The following is a 16,094-nucleotide window of genomic DNA, read 5'->3' as shown; positions in this document are numbered from 1 at the left end:
TATCCCACTAAAAAGAGAAAAAAAAGCAAATTAGACATAAGACAACTCAATAATCATTGTGCATAAATATAAGGACAATTTCACACACAATCCTGCATTCAGTACACCACCTACAAACATGTCACTCATGCATGGCAACAATACTCCTTTGGAGTTAATTTATTTACTTACCTAAAACATGCAACTACGCATACCGCAGGACAACCACTGCCAAAACTACAACAAGCCACAGCAAAGGAAGCAAAAGCTTTGATCTAGAACAAAAAGAAGAAATAAACTGTTATTATCATAAATGTAAATACTTCGCCAGTTGACAAACCCCCCCCCCCCCCGCCACCAACCATTTTAAAATTTTCCCTCGTGTCTAGTGTTCTCTGCTTGGGGCCAGATGTGCCACCCCCCCACACAAAAAATTAACAACAACAAACAATCCCTTTTGTCTAGTGGCTGAGCCTAAAATTAAGGCCAATCTGCCTCCAAGGGGGGCAGAAATGGCAAAAAATACATTGCCCCCCAAAGAAGAGCGACCCTTGCCCAAGGGGTCGCTCTCCCAAACAGTAAGCACACGCACACTCACACACTAATTCCCTGGTGTCTAGTGGGCATTCCTGCTGTCTGATCGCATAGCGATCGGGCAGCAGGAATGCTCAAAGAGACATCGAGAGGAAGGAATACCCTTTCCTTTCCCTCAATGCCTCTTTCAGAGTGCTCTCCCCCCAGCCCGGAGCTAAAACTTACCTCCTTCCCCGAAGACGCGCTGGAAGCAAATGGCTTCCAAAGCGTCTTTGCATCCTTTCATGATGTCCGCGCGCAATCCTGTGTTGATGTTGTGGGGGGCAGGGGGTGGAAGGGGAAGCGATTCCCCTTCCAGCCCTGACCTGGTGGGGTGGGGGGGCGGCCCTCAGGGAGAGCGCTAGCGCTTTCTCTGTGGGCCGGTAAATGGATGTAATGGTTACGTCCAATGCGCCTCACAGGCGCAGCCATGGGACATAGCCACTACGTCCATGGCGAGCAAGGGGTTAAATGTAGGAGCCGGATTCCTGGATCCCTGCTGTCATACATGGTCTGGATAATATAACTCCAAGATCCATTGGATTTGTGATGGGACACAACACCAACTCAAGTCTGCTTACACACGTTGGCTTAATTTAGCTGCACCTAATCATCATCATCATCGCCGGCGCTCTGGCCACTTTCGGTGCTTTATTAGATTGTTTCAGAAATGTAAAAATATGGGTGGTGCGTACACTGCTTATTTTGTCACTTGTGCACATTGAAGGGTGTTAGAAATGGGGTCTCTAGTTGGCAGTCAGTTTACACCCTGTCCAAGTAGGGACCCTCACTCTAGTCAGGGTAAGGGAGTTGCACAACTAAGATAACCACTACTCTCACCCCCTTGGTAGCGGTGGCAGGCTTGTGGTATCAGTGGCAGTCGTCGCACTTCAGCGGTTGCAAGCTGCTGTGTGGAATCGAGCAGCAGCACCCGTTCTGGAGTCATCTGGAGTTGGTATTCCTGGTTTGTTCTTGATTTGCACCAGAACTTACTTTCAAGAGCCCAGGTGCTTTGCAGATGAAGTCTTTGATGTCCCTGAGACTTCTTAACAGGAAGCAAACTCAGTCCAAGCCCTTGGAGAAACTTCATAAGAAAGATCACAGCATTGTTCAGTCTTTGTTCTCTCAAAGGCAGACGCAGCAACTGCAGGTCAACCCAGCAAAGCACACAGGAAAGTGGCAGTACTCCTCCTCACAGCTCTTCAGCTCTTCTCCTTGGCAGAGTCTCCTCTTGATCCAGAAGTGTTCTAAAGTTTGGGGGTTTGGGTCCAATACGTATACTCATTTCTGCCTTTGAAGTAGACAGATGTCCAAGAAAAGACAAGATCCTGCCTCTTCTTTGCTCTGCCCCAGCCACACTCCAGGGGGTTGGAGACTGTATTGTGTGAGGTCATACACAGCCCTTTCAAGTTCAGGTGTCCGCTCCTTCCTCCCACTCTAGCCCAGGAAGACCCATCAGGAAATGCAGGACACACCTCAAGTCCCTTTTTGTTACTATCCAGAGTGAATTCGAAAACAGCCTTTCAGGCCTGCAAACCCGAAAATGCTCCAGAACCCACATCTGGCATTTAGTAAAATGTGCTCCTAACCTAATTACCTGCCCTGGCATGGGCGAATGATTGTTGTTGCCTTTGAGAAATGTTTATTTGACCCTATGCTTGTTTTAAAACTCATGTAGGAATCTGTGGCACGTGTCAACTTGTTGTCTGAGCTTGTGGCAGCCTTCTGACAGACTGGGTGTGGCCAGGTGACTTACACTTGGTGTGGCCAGGTGCAGCAGATATTTAAAGCCACACCAGTCTTGAGGTGATTGCTTGATGTCAGAGGTCTTCAGATGCAGAATGGGATTTTCTGTTCCTCTGCGCTTGTTCCTGGATCGTCTGTTGCCCAGCATCTCGGATGCCGATACTAGAAAAGAAGAGATCAAGAAGATTAGTTTCATAAAAGGTGGTAACATGCTGCATGCGCTTGAAAGGCTTACCGGTTATGTTTGATAGTTGATTGCCGGATGTTCAGATGTGCAGCGCGGACTAAAAGGGCATGTCATTAGTGTCCTTGGTTACTTGAATACTTGCTATCTACCAATTAATAATGCTCATTGTTGTTAGCTTGCAATCAGATTTGAGCGTTTTGGAAAATTGTGTTCATGATGTACAATGAACATGTTTAGAGTTTTATGTAGCATTTTTGTGATACAAATCATTGCCTGTGATAAAGAACACTCAGTGCTTGGCACATGCTAGTTTCAAAACATGAATCAAAGGTCTGTTATTTCCATGTTCAATTGTCACAATGATGACACCAATTACATACAAAAGTTAGCTTTAGTATATTAACCCTATGCATTGTGTGGTTAAAACACTAAACTGTGTTCTGCTGATTAATCCCTGAATCTAAATACTAAGAACTGATTTTCATTCTTTATCGCCTGTTATGTCTATGATTGGGAGTGCTACTGTGTTTTAGAAAGTCTCATCCAGACCCAACAAGCAAGACGTACACTGAATTTCTGGAACACTTTAGGTAGGTCTTCCAGTGGGGCCACTTTGACTTGGTAACAAAGTGGGAATACATTTAGATAGTATAGAAGGCTAAACATTCTACCTGGTTGCAGGTTCCATACTGTTTCTTGAAGATCCCTAGAGAGATGGGATAGCTATCCAAAGCGGGAAAGAGTAACCTGACAGGTACACCTAGTTTGTGGGAATTGGCAAAGAGTAGTTTTAGTATATCGATTACATGAAAAGTGTTACTTGGCTAAATGTTTAACCCCTTGCAGGCCATAGACGTAATGGTTACGTCCATGGCTGCGCCTCTCAGGCGCCACAGACGTAACCATTACGTCCGGTTACCGGCCCTCTGAGGAAGCGCTAGCACTCCCCCGAGGGCCACCCCCCACCCCAGGTCAGGGCTGGAAGGGGAATCACTTCCCCTTTGACCCCCGACTGCCACAGTGATGTCTGATGCCGTCCGCACGCGATCGCGTGCCTACCTCATCAGAGGTCACCTCCCATCGCGCTGGAAGCATGCTTCCAGCACGATGCGGAAGAGAACTGCAAAAGCATTTCTCTTCTGCTCGGGAGGAGGGGGCCGGCAGAGGCATGAAAGGAAAGGCCATTCCTTTCCTATCATGGGTCTGCAAACATTTCTGCTGCCTGATCGCAATACTTTTTTTTTTTCTTTTTTTTTTTATATGTGGGGAGCGACCCCTTAGGCAACAGTCGCTCCCCGGGGGGCCAAATAATTTTTAGGCCTTTTCTGCCAAATAATTTTTAGGCCGAACTGCCCGTTGCAGAAAACACCTAGACACCTGGGTTACATTTGTTTTTTTTGTTTATTTTTTTTTTTATATGTGGGGAGCGACCCCTTTAGGCAAGGGTCACTCCCTGGGGGGGGTGATTATTTTTAGGCCATGTCTGCGCCCCCGGGGGCAGAAGCCACTAGACAACAAGGATTTTTTTTTTTATATACTAATGCATAAGGGGAGCGGCCCCTTGGGGAAGGGTGGCTCCCCGGGGGGGGGAGTTTTTTAGGCCTTTTCTGCCCTCCCTGGAGGGCAGAAACCTCTGGACACCAGGGATATATATATATTTATTTACTTTGTTTTTATGTATGGGGAGAGACCCCTTAGGCAAGGGTCATTCCCATGGGGGCAAATTGTATTTAGGCCATTTCTGCCCCCCTTGGGGGCAGATCAGCCTATTTGTGTTAAGCCAATCTGGGGAAGAAACCACTAGACACCAGGAATTGGTGTGTGTGTGTGTGTATGTGTGTGTTTTGTTTGGGGGGGGGCAGCCCCTTGGGCAAGCATCGCACCCCATGTGGGCACATTACTGTTGGCCATAGGCCTATTTTTGGAAGTCCCATCTGCCCCCAAGGGGGGCAGAAAGCCCACCAGAGGCCAGGGAAGATTTATTTTTTTCACCCCAAATAAATGGGGCCAAAGTTGTTCTGCTCACCAGTGGGCAGATGGGACAGTTACCCCAGATCCACACCCTGGGGGTGGGGGGCAGAAAGTCTACTAGATGCCATGGAATAAAAAAATAAAAAAAATTGTGGGGTGGTGGCTGCCAACCAGTATGGGCCTGGTTATGCCCCCAACCCAACTGAAGGGGGTAACAGTCTTTCAGCTCTCCACCCGCACACTAAAACATCTTATCCCATGGCAAGCAAGAGGACATTTGTTTATTTTGGGTTTTGGTTTTAGATTTGGGCCATGAGAGCTTGGTAACTCTCAAAATTGTCCCACGTGGAATGGTGAGGGCTGCACTTTTTTGACTTTGGGACGCTGCCATGTAGAAAATTCCACAAGACCTAGACACATCTGAAAACTAAACATCTGGTTGATTCCAGGGTGGTGTGTTTCACATGCACCCGCACCATTTTCTTATCCACAATGCCCTGCAAACCTCCAACTTTGCTGAAAATCACACATTTTTCCCACATTTTTGTGATGGAACCTTCCGGAATCTGAAGGAATCCACAAAATTCCTACCACCCAACATTCTAATCTATACCGATGATAATTCTGCTGCACTTGTCAGCCTAAAAATTTTTTTTTCCCAAACAGCCCTTTTGGACCCGCTTTGGTTCCCCCTCAATTTCAACATGCGTTTGGCTCTTCCCTGTCACAGGCACTTTTAGCTAAATTTGAGGTTTGCTGAGGATTCTGGGTAGGAAAACATTTGGGGATCCACGCAAGTAACACCTCCCTTGACTCCCTCAGGTGTCTAGTTTTCAGAAATGTCTGAGTTTGGTAGGTTTCCCTAGATGGCTGCTGAGGCCAGGACCAAAAATGCAGGTGTCCCCATTGCCCCCCCCCACCTCCATCCTTCCCCCCCCCCCACCTCCTCCCCCACACACCAGGTAGTTTTGTATTTGATAATTTTGATGTGTCCAGATAGTGCTTTGGGGCATTTCCTTTCGCGAGCACTAGACCTAACCACACAAGTGAGGTGCCATTTTTATCGGGAGACTTGGGGGGGTGCTGGGTGGAAGGAAATTTGTGGCTCCTCTCGGATTACAGAACTTTGTCATCGAAATGAGAGGAAAAGGTGTTTATTTTGCCACATTTTGAAGTTTGCAAAGGATTCTGGGTAATAGAACCGTATGAGAGCCCCACAGGTCACCCCATCTTGGATTACCCTAGGTGTCTAGTTTTCAAAAATGCACAGGTTTGGTAGGTTTCCCTAGGTGCCAGCTGAGCTAGAGGCCAAAATCCACAGCTAGGCACTTTGCAAAAAACAGCTGTCTTCTTTGGGAAAATGTGATGTGTCCACGTTGTGTTTTAGGGCATTTCCTGTTGCGGGCGCTAGGCCTACCCACACAAGTGAGGTACCATTTTTATCAGGAGACTTGGGGGTGTCTAGTTTTAAAAAATGTGCAGGTTTGGTGGGTTTCCCTACGTGCCAGCTGAGCTAGAGGCCAAAATCTACAGCTAGGCACTTTGCAAAAAACATGTCTGATTTCAATGTAAAAATGTGATGTGTCCATGTTGTGTTTCCAAATGTAAGACCGTGTGTAAAAAAGATGTCTATTTGAGAAATGCCATGTAATTCACATGCTAGTATGGGCACCCTGGAATTAAGAGATGTGCAAATAGCCACTGCTTCTCATCACCTTATCTTGTGGCCATTTTGGAAATACAAAGGTTTTCTTGATACCTATTTTTCACTTTTTATATTTCAGCAAATGAATTGCTGTATACCCCGTACGGAATGAAAACCCATCACAAGGTGCAGCTCATTTATTGGCTCTGGGTACCTAGGGTTCTTGATTAACCTACATGCCCTATATATCCCCGCAACCAGAAGAGTCCAGCAGGCGTAACGGTATATTGCTTTCAAACATCTGACATCGCAGGAAAAGGTTGCAGCGTAAAACGTGGAGAAAAATGGCTGTTTTTTTCACCTCAATTTCATTTTTTTATTTATTTCAGTTGTTATTTTCTGTAGGAAACACTTATATGATCTACACAAATTACCCCTTGCTGAATTCAGAATTGTGCCTACTTTTCAGAAATGTTTAGCTTTCTGGGATCCAGCATTGGTTTCACCTATTTCTGTCACTAACTGGAAGGAGGCTGAAAGCACAAAAAATAGTACAAATGGGGTATATCCTAGTAAAATGCCATAATTGTGTTGAAAAATTGGGTTTTCTGATTCAAGTCTGCCTGTTCCTGAAAGCTGGGAAGATGGTGATTTTAGCACCGCAAGCCGTTTGTTGATGCCATTTTCAGGGGGGAAAACGCAAGCCTTCTTCTGCAGCCCTTTTTTCCCATTTAAAAAAAAAATTGATTTTTTTGCTGTATTTTGGCTAATTTCTTGGTCTTCTTCAGGGGAACCCACAAAGTTGGGAGCCTCTAGAATCCCTAGGATGTTGGGAAAAAAAAGATGCAAATGTAGCGTGGGTAGCCTATGTTGACAAAAAGTTATGAGGGCCTAAGCGCAAACTGCCCCAAATGGCCAAACAAAAGGCTCAGCACCTGAGGGGGAGAAGGCCTGGCAGTGAAGGGGTTAATTCATTTTAAGAAATATCTGCTCTTTGTAGGCCACCGCTAGCCATCCTGATCCTGCCAGGCGACGTCTGTGTTTCTCACTCTCGCTCATATCGATTCCCCTTTCCCCTCGGATGTCCTTTGCCAATCACGTACAAGTAAGTGGGAGGCATGTCATATCTAGGTGGAGTTGGGAGCAAGCAACTAGGGGTAAGCACTGTCTCTGTGTGGGACAAACAGGTTAGTGCTTGACAGAACAGCAAGCCCACGTTTACTTTCCTACCCGGACTCAATGGAGAGGTCACCGCGACCGATTCGGCACACATGTTAGGAACCTTACAAACCGTGAAACCCAGGTGCTCTCAATGATTGGATGCTCTGCAGGTCACACCCACAGATCAACCCCCATCTTCCTATAAACCTGCATTTTGTTGGAGCCAAACTAAAGCAAGCCCAAGATAATGCAAAGTTTCAACAGTTCTTCACAGGGTTTTTCAGGAACAGTAACCAAGTAATGCCCCAGTAATCTAGGTCACTACACTACCCCGGTACATTAGCCCCTCCAGAGCATTATGCAGGGGATCCTGCGATATTTTTAAATCCATGCCACCTTAATTTTTTATGTGGACCAGCGTCTTTTTCTGATGAGCAGTATAAGGTGGCATTTGTCCTCTCGTATCTGGCTGGTACGGCTGCTTCATGGTCCATTCCTTTAGTAGAGAGGGATGACCCGTTATTGTAGGACTATCAGGCCTTTAAGGCAGAAATGAAAACAAATTTGACAAGCATACATTTATGCAATCCGTACACTCAGAACTGCTTAATCTAAAGCAGGAGAATAAAGACTTGCTGACGTGTATACATCTGCATTTAATAGATTGGTGGCTGAGTCAGATTGCCCGCAAGGAAAGAAGAGGTCCTCGTTTTATAGAGGGCTGAAAGATGAACTCAAGGACCTATTAGTGCAAGTGATCCACCCGACTCTTGTGAAGAGCTAATTGATTTACTGGTTAAACTGGATCACCATTTATCAGAGAGACGGAGTGACAAAGGTTGTTCTGACAAGCTGTCCATAAACCGCAATAGGAAATAAGACACAGGTAAAGGCACAAACAGAAGCTAACCGATGCAAATCGGTACCGTTAGAGGCCCACTTACCAAGAAAGAATGACAACGAAGAAGTGACCAAAACAGTCTGTAGGGGCTGAGAGCCCTGAATACGAAAAGTTTGAGGGAAACTAAAACACCCAACTATGGTGGAGACTGGTTGTTCGAGTGTAGAAAGACCAGAAGCCTCCCACTGTTTGGCTCAAACTAGCTCGTAGAGAGAATCCCACCATTTACATATATCTGGGTGAGTGGAACGGGTTTCTTCAGACCATTCAGTTTCTCTTGAGCTCCTGGTGGATTCAGGGGCCACCGGACGTTTTATGGACATTGTTGTTTCTGAGAAGCTAGGGATTCTGCTTCTGCCTAAGGTCAGTCCGGAGGTAGTTAAGACTATCAACAGTAGCCCCTTGTCTTCTGGTCCAGTCACGAAAACTACTTGTGAGGTGACAATGTACCTTTCCTCTAACCATCATGAAATCAATCAATTTGATCTGATATGTGTGACCCAATTCAAAGTCATACTAGGCATCCCATGGCTTCAAAAACATAACCCCATCATAAACTGGGTTACACAGAGTAATACCTTGCAATCCCAATTCGGTACAAAACACAGTTGGGTGGAGGCTCCACCTGGTAAAGGTACTGCAACAACTATGGGGGATGCAGTAAAAGGGGAACACAAGTTACCCTCAGTAAATCGAGATTTTGCAGACATCTTCGATGAGAGGAAGGCTACTACACTGCCGATGCACCATTCCTTTGACTGTCGGATGGATCTACATCCAGACTCGCAAATCTTGTGTAGTCAAATTTACACTTTAACAGAGAAGAACTCCCATGTGTTCCATTGCTTAGATGAAATGGTGGCTATAGGCTTTATACAACCTTCTAGGTCTCCAGCTTCATCACCATTGGTTTTTGACCCTGAAAAAGGGGGGGGTGGGAGGGAACCTGTGGTCTGTATTGACTACAGGGCCCTAAACAAGATCACAGTTAAAAATAGATACCCTTGCCTCTAATCTCAACCCGTATAGATCAAGTTAAAAAAGCCCACATATACACAAATTGGATTCATGCTGGGCTTACCATCTTGTAACAGTACGGGAGGGTGATGAGTGGAGAGCGACTTTCCGGACCATATTTGGTTTGTACGAATACCTTGTCATGCCTTAGGGACTCTGCAGTGCCCCTGCCACCTTCCAATATTTTATCAACAAAGCCCTACATGACTTCATCGATCAGTGTGCTGTCATCTGTATTGATGATATTTTAATTTATTCCAATACCCTTCAATGAACATTTCACCCATGTCCAAGCCCTTTTACGAGCCTTACGACAACACACCTCTTTGCAAAGCTAGAAAAGTGTTGTTTTCATGTTTAAGGAGTGGAGTTCCTAGGGTATATCCTAACCCCAAATAGGGTACAGATGGACCCTAAAAAGGTTGAAGCTATTGCTTGGTGGAATGGCCCGCAAAGTGTCAGCGAAGTACAAAGCTTCCAGGGCTTTGCCAACTTCTATAGGCGTTTTATAGATCACTTTTCCAACATTGTTGCTCCTATCACTAAATTACTGTGTAAAGGAATGAAGTTTCAGTGGGGGGAAGAGGCAGATAAGGCCTTCCACCAATTAAAAGACAAGTTCAGTCCCATTTTACGATACCCAGACCTTATGCAGCCATTTTTGGTTGAGGCGGGCACCTCTTAAGTAGTGGTGGGTTGGGTCTTGTCTCAGAGCGATCATGAGACCGGGGGAGCACCACCCAGTGATTTACTTCTCCCACAAATTGAATCTAACCAAGGCAAATTATTCAATAGCAGATCGAGAATTACTAGCAATAAAACAAGCCTTTGAGGGATGGAGACATTACCTCCTAAGGAGTTTACATACAGTCACCATTCTGACAGATCATAGGAATTTACAATTCTTCCTGTATGCGCTTTATCTGCACAACAGTTGAGGTGGTCCCAATTCCTCAGTGATTACAATTTTCTGATCCAGTTCCAACCAAGTCGTAAGAATGGAAAAGTGGACGCACTAGCTAGACTAACCCAGTCCACTAATAAACAAGAGGAAAAACCACCTTTTATTATCTCTTCAGACAAAATTGTGGAGGTCATTATCCTTTATTTTTTTTTTTTTATTTTTTTTTTTACAAGAGTTGCAACTGGAGCAGGAAAGTACTGTAGCCATAGAAACCCTGCAACACAACACTACAGATGTAACTAGCCCTGGTAGGGGTTAAAGTATGTAGCATAGAAGTTATATCTACTTACAAAATAATTACAAGACAAAGCCTGTGAGTGGTGCCATGCTAGTAAGCTTGCTAGTCACTCAGGTGTAAAAAAAAAAAAAAGACCCTAGAAATCCTCTGTCAACATTTGTGGTGGCCATCCATATGCAAAGACGCAAGGCTTATGTAGCAAATTGTGTTACTTCTGCACAAGGGAAAAGTTCGCACCAACCCCCTGCAGGTCTTTTGCAACCCTTACCTATGCCAGCTGTATCCTGGCACACTGTATCATTAGTCTTCGTGGTAGAATTACCAAAATCCCAGGCTGGGTTTACTACCATTCTAGTATTAGTAGATCATTTGACCAAAATGGTGCACTTAATCCCTCTAAAACCTTACCTTCAGCCTTACAATTAGCCCAAGTTTTCCTACAATCTATAGTCCGTCTCCATAGGCTTCTTCGGTGGTAGATTCCGATCGTGGACCACAATTTATATCCAAATTGTGGAAATCTCTTTGCCAGGAAATGGATATCCACCTGTCGTCCAATCACCACCCACAATCAAATGGACAGGCTGAAAGATGCAACCAGTATATGGAACAATATGTTCGGTGGCATGTGTAGCTGCAGATACACATGTTGTGCATAGTCCGCCGTCTGGTGTTGGGTCGGAGTGTTACAAGTTGTTTTTGTTCTAAGAAGTCTTTTCGAGTCCCGAGACCGAGGGACTCCTCCTCCTTTGTTCCATTGCGCATGGGCGTCGACTCCATGTTAGATTGTTTTTTTCCGCCATCGGGTTCGGACGTGTTCATTTTCGCTCCGGGTTTCGGGACGGAAAGATAGTCTTAACTTCGGAAAACGACGTCGTTATTGTTTCGCTTGGTATCGGGTAAGAATAGAATCGACACCGAATCGTGAAGAGCTCCGGTAGCCCTTCGGGGTAATTTCGATCCCCCGTCGGGGCCTGGTCGGCCCGACCGCGTGTAACATCGACACTGATGGAACGGACCCGTGCCGATTCTGTCCTAAATGCCACAATAAATATCCATACACAGACCAACATTTGGTCTGTAACTTGTGCCTGTCGCCCGAGCACAAGGAAGAAACGTGTGAGGCCTGTCGTGCGTTTCGGTCCCGAAAAACGCTCCGTGACCGGCGAGCCAGAAGATTGCAGATGGCGTCCACGCCGACAGGACACCAAGAGTTCGAGGGACAAGGAGAAGAAGAGGAAGCCTTCTCCATCCATGAATCGGACTCGGAGGAATTCGACGTCGAAGAAATCATGAGTAAGACGTCGAAGCAAGCACCACACAAGAAAACAGACAAGGCCCAGGGGACGCCACTTCCAACAGGCCATGGCTCAACCCATAAAGTAGGTGACCGTCCATCGGCACCGAAAAAGGCAGAACTGGTGCCGAGATCGTCCGACTCGGGTCGAGACACAGGCACGCAGCAATCTCGGGACCGAGAAAGTGCTGCCGAAAAAGATCGACACCGAAGCTGCTCGACGCAGAGACAGCGGCACCGAGGAAGATCGACGCCGAGAAAGCTCGACGCCGAAAAAGAAAAAATTCGCCTCGGAGCCGAAAACAAGCAGAGACACAGTTTCGGTGCCAAAACGACCAGCAACCGAACCAACTGCCAGCTCATATACAGAGGAACAATCACTGTCCTCTCAAATGCGCAAACACAGATTTGAAGAAGAGTTACAGACCACTGATGTAGACCACACACAAAAGCAGATCTTCATACAAAGTGGGACAGGGAAGATCAGCACTCTTCCCCCAATCAGGAGAAAAAGGAGACTTGAGTTCCAAACACAAGAACAAACACCACAAAAAATGGTGAAGAAGGTAACTCCGCCACCCTCTCCTCCACCTGTAACTCACACATCACCGGCACAGACTCCGTCACATTCACCGGCTCATACCACCATGAGCCAAGACGACCAGGACGCTTGGGACCTATACGACGCCCCAGTATCAGACAATAGTCCTGAGTCGTACCCTACCAAGCCCTCACCACCTGAGGACAGCACAGCGTATACACAGGTGGTAGCTAGGGCAGCAGAATTCCATAACGTGTCGTTACACGCAGAACCTGTCGAGGATGACTTCCTTTTCAACACCCTCTCCTCCACCCATAGCTCCTACCAAAGCCTACCTATGCTTCCAGGAATGCTAAGGCACGCAAAGCAGATCTTCAAAGAACCTGTCAAAAGTAGAGCGATTACTCCAAGGGTGGAGAAAAAATATAAAGCACCGCCCACGGACCCTGCTTTTATCACCTCACAACTGCCACCAGATTCAGTCGTGGTAGGGGCAGCTCGCAAGAGAGCCAACTCGCACACATCAGGCGACGCACCACCTCCAGATAAAGAGAGCCGCAAGTTCGACGCAGCTGGGAAAAGGGTCGCAGTACAAGCTGCAAACCAGTGGCGCATCGCGAGCTCTCAGGCGCTCCTAGCGCGATATGATAGAGCCCATTGGGACGAGATGCAGCATCTCATCGAGCATCTACCCAAAGAATTTCAAAAACGGGCAAAACAAGTGGTTGAGGAGGGACAAAACATCTCCAATAACCAAATACGCTCCTCTATGGACGCAGCGGACACAGCGGCAAGAACAATCAATACCGCAGTAACCATAAGAAGGCACGCATGGTTGCGCACATCTTGCTTTAAACCGGAAATACAGCAAGCGGTGCTCAATATGCCGTTCAATGAACAACAATTGTTTGGACCCGAAGTGGACACGGCAATTGAGAAATTGAAAAAGGACACGGACACAGCCAAGGCCATGGGCGCACTCTATTCCCCGCAGGGCAGAGGCACTTTCGGCACCTTCCGCAAAACAACCTTCAGAGGGGGGTTTCGGGGTCAAGCCACACAAGCCAGCACCTCACAATCTACACCGTCTACCTACCAGGGACAGTACCAAAGGGGAGGCTTTCGGGGCCAGTATAGAGGAGGACAATTCCCTAGAAACCGGGGAAAATTTCAAAGTCCAAAAACCCCTCCAACCAAACAGTGACTCACAAGTCACTCAACCCCTTCACACAACACCAGTGGGGGGAAGACTAAGTCAGTTTTACAAATCTTGGGAGGAGATAACAACAGACACTTGGGTCTTAGCAATTATCCGACATGGTTATTGCATAGAATTTCTCCAACTCCCTCCAAATGTCCCACCAAAAACACAGAATATGTCAAAACAACATCTAGACCTTCTAGAACTAGAAGTTCAAGCATTACTGCAAAAGGACGCAATAGAATTGGTACCATGTACACAAAAAAACACGGGAGTTTACTCACTGTACTTTCTAATACCAAAAAAGGACAAAACACTGAGACCAATCCTAGATCTCAGGACACTAAACACCTACATCAAATCAGAACACTTTCACATGGTCACGCTACAAGACGTGTTACCACTGCTAAAGCAACAAGACTACATGACAACCTTAGATCTAAAGGACGCGTATTTCCACATACCGATACATCCCTCGCACAGGAAATACCTAAGGTTCGTATTCAAAGGAATACATTACCAATTCAAAGTGTTGCCGTTCGGTATAACAACCGCACCAAGAGTATTTACAAAATGCCTGGCAGTAGTATCTGCACACATCAGAAGGCAGCAAATACACGTATTCCCGTACCTAGACGATTGGCTAATCAAGACCAACTCCCTAACAAAGTGTTCACACCACACGGATTATGTCATACAAACCCTCTACAAACTCGGTTTCTCCATCAACTATACAAAATCTCACATTCTGCCGTGCAAAACACAGCAATACTTAGGAGCAACAATCAACACAACAAAGGGAATAGCCACTCCAAGTCCACAAAGGGTTCAACATTTTCACAAGGTTATACAAGCCATGTATCCAACACAAAAAATACAGGCAAAGATGGTATTAAAACTCCTAGGCATGATGTCCTCATGCATAGCCATTTTCCCAAACGCAAGACTGCACATGAGGCCCTTACAACAGTGCCTAGCATCACAATGGTTACATGCACAGGGTCACCTTCTAGATCTGGTGTTGATAGACCGCCAAACATACATCTCGCTTCTATGGTGGAACAGTATAAATTTAAACAAGGGGCGGCCTTTCCAAGACCCAGTGCCACAATACGTGATAACAACAGATGCTTCCATGACAGGGTGGGGAGCACACCTCAATCAACACAGCATCCAAGGACAATGGGACGTACATCAAACAAAGCTGCATATAAATCACCTCGAATTGTTAGCAGTATTCCTAGCGTTGAAAGCATTTCAACCCATCATAACCCACAAATACATTCTTGTCAAAACAGGCAACATGACAACAATGTATTATCTAAACAAACAGGGGGGAACACACTCGACACAGCTGTGCCTCCTGGCACAAAAGATATGGCAATGGGCAATTCACAACCACATTCGCCTAATAGCACAATTTATTCCAGGGATCCAAAATCAACTAGCAGACAATCTCTCTCGAGATCACCAACAGGTCCACGAATGGGAGATTCACCCCCAAATTCTAAACACTTACTTCAAGATTTGGGGGACACCTCAAATAGACCTATTTGCAACAAAGGAGAACGCAAAATGCCAAAACTTCGCATCCAGGTACCCACACAGGCAGTCTCAAGGCAATGCTCTATGGATGAACTGGTCAGGGATATTTGCGTACGCTTTTCCCCCTCCCCCTCTCCCTCTCCTTCCATATCTAGTAAACAAATTGAGTCAAAACAAACTCAAACTCATACTAATAGCACCAACATGGGCAAGACAACCTTGGTACACAACACTACTAGACCTGTCAGTAGTACCCCATGTCAGGTTGCCCAACAGACCAGATCTGTTAACACAACACAAACAACAGATCAGGCATCCAAACCCAGCATCGCTGAATCTAGCAATCTGGCTCCTGAGATCCTAGAATTCGGACATTTAAACCTCACCCAAGAATGTATGGAAGTCATAAAACAAGCTAGAAGACCATCCACTAGACACTGCTATGCAAGCAAATGGAAAGGATTTGTTTGCTACTGCCATAATAATCAAGTTAAACCATTACATGCATCTCCAAAGGATATAGTGGGATACTTGCTACATTTACAAAAATCGAATCTAGCCTTCTCTTCCATAAAGATACACCTCGCAGCAATATCTGCATACCTGCAAATTACCCATTCAACTTCACTATTTAGGATACCTGTCATTAAAGCGTTTATGGAAGGCCTGAAAAGAATTATACCACCAAGAACACCACCTGTTCCTTCATGGAACCTCAACATCGTCTTAACAAGACTCATGGGCCCACCTTTTGAACCCATGCACTCTTGCGAAATGCAATTCTTAACGTGGAAGGTTGCATTTCTCATTGCCATCACATCTCTAAGAAGAGTAAGTGAAATTCAGGCGTTTACAATACAAGAACCTTTTATTCAAATACACAAAAATAAGGCGGTCCTAAGAACCAATCCAAAATTTTTACCAAAAGTTATTTCACCGTTCCACTTAAATCAAACGGTAGAACTACCAGTGTTCTTCCCACAGCCAGACTCAGTAGCTGAAAGGGCACTACATACATTAGACATCAGAAGAGCACTAATGTACTACATTGACAGAACAAAAGAAATTAGGAAAACAAAACAACTGTTTATTGCATTTCAAAAACCTCATACAGGAAACCCAATATCA

This window comes from Pleurodeles waltl, chromosome 5, assembly GCF_031143425.1.
Source record: "Pleurodeles waltl isolate 20211129_DDA chromosome 5, aPleWal1.hap1.20221129, whole genome shotgun sequence".
Lineage (NCBI taxonomy): Eukaryota > Metazoa > Chordata > Amphibia > Caudata > Salamandridae > Pleurodeles > Pleurodeles waltl.
Note: the sequence above shows the minus strand (reverse complement) of the source record.